Source organism: Cornus florida, unplaced genomic scaffold (genome assembly GCF_030987335.1).
Source record: "Cornus florida cultivar Cherokee Brave unplaced genomic scaffold, ASM3098733v1 CherokeeBrave_3.0.0_Hap2_Chr01, whole genome shotgun sequence".
NCBI classification, from domain to species: Eukaryota; Viridiplantae; Streptophyta; class Magnoliopsida; order Cornales; family Cornaceae; genus Cornus; species Cornus florida.
Window position 1 is genome coordinate 114,393,932 of NW_026775571.1, and position 1,786 is coordinate 114,395,717.

The following is a 1,786-nucleotide window of genomic DNA, read 5'->3' on the forward strand; positions in this document are numbered from 1 at the left end:
TCTAAAGGGGGGGTGAATAAAGTCAATGGCCAATTTTTCAAATTTACAAATTTAACTTCTAATCAACAAATATGCAATAAACAATTATCGTAGATAAATGATTCAAAGCATAAATGTAAGAGAGATAGGGATAAGAAATTTGCAAACAATGACTTATAGATTTTAGCGAGGTTCGAAAACTCCTACTCCTTGGCTCAAGATCCCTCTTGAGCCTTCCCAGTCCACTAGAGCTTCTCCTTAATGATGGAGAGCAAACATTTATATGAAGCAAGCTCTTGCTTATCTTTCTTATTAGGAGAACACCCTTCTCCTAGGCTTCTTTTGGGTCACACCAACCCTTACAAGTTTGTAGAAAAGTTTGTAATTGAAATACAAGATTGAATCTCTCTCGAGATAGATATACAAATGTAAGCTCACAAGACTAGAGTAATGAATAAATCAAATTAAGCTCAAGTCTAATATGATTGAATGAATAATTGTTAAAGTAAATGCTCTTGAATGATATTTTAAATATTCTCTTAACCACACACTTACCTTCTTCAATGCTTGATCTTGTATAGAGTGAAGAGGTAGATGAGATACATTAATTGCTCTAAAATGACTGTTGGAGTTTGTTGCACAGCATTAAATGACTGAATGACCGTTGGAGCAATTTATTGAGGTTTAGATCTGCTTTAAGTCTATTAAAGCACTCGAGAAAATGAGATTAGATCTTATCTAACCGGTTATAGGATTCTTCCTAACCGGTTACATCAACTGTAAGGCTTTTTTAGTTTTAAAGCAACTACTCGAGTATTATAGGCTTCATAATCGGTTACAACATTGGCAATGAAAAAATGGTCTTTTGTTTAAGTGAAGGTAAATGGCTACATAGATTCTCCTAACCGGTTATAAATGGTCATAATTGGATGGATCATTCTGTCCATTGATCTACTCGGTTAGAACCAACATTCTAACTGGTTACAAGATGTGATTGATCAGGTCGTACTTTCTGTTTTGTTCATCTACTCGGTTAGAGGATGTTTCCTAACCGGTTACAAGATGGGTTTTAGAAGATGAGTGTTATGTCCATTCACCTACTTGGTTAGAAAGACCTTCCTAACCGGTTACAAGATCTAAAAGATAAGAAATTTTGATTTCTCTTTTAAAATGCAAGATCTTGATGAGTTATGAAAATGTATTTGAAGTTAATGCATCAGCCTATAGATATGAGCTTCAAATTAATTCATAAATTACTTTGACAAGGATCCTAACCACTCACCAATCGATATATCCCTTTTTCTTCGTGTTGAACATGATTGCTTTGTGCTTGAGGTAAACTTGATTTCTCTTGAAATGGTATTTTCATCTTGTTTGTTTGGTTGTAATTGTTTTATGTATTTGATCATTTTGCTCTGCATGCTCAATGTAAATATTAGTCTGAGAACACTTTTAATGTTTTGTAATGATCAAAATCATTAGATGGTCATTGAATGACCTTTAAGGTCAACAATCTTCCCCTTTTTGACGATGACAAAACATTCATGTGTTCATACATAAGCGAGATAAGCATTTGATATATCTTTAATGCAAATTTGGAATTTCTCCCCCTGTTATGATGCATAGCATGAATATAGCCTTAATATACATGTTTTTAATAAAGACACATTTGCATTGAAGATGATTCATGTTCATTTAAGCATTTTAACACATAATTCATTTTTCTCCCCCTCTGACATCTCAAAAAGGTAAGGGGGGCACAGAAAAAAGATAAATAGCAACAGAAAGTAACCTAAAAATAACCAAA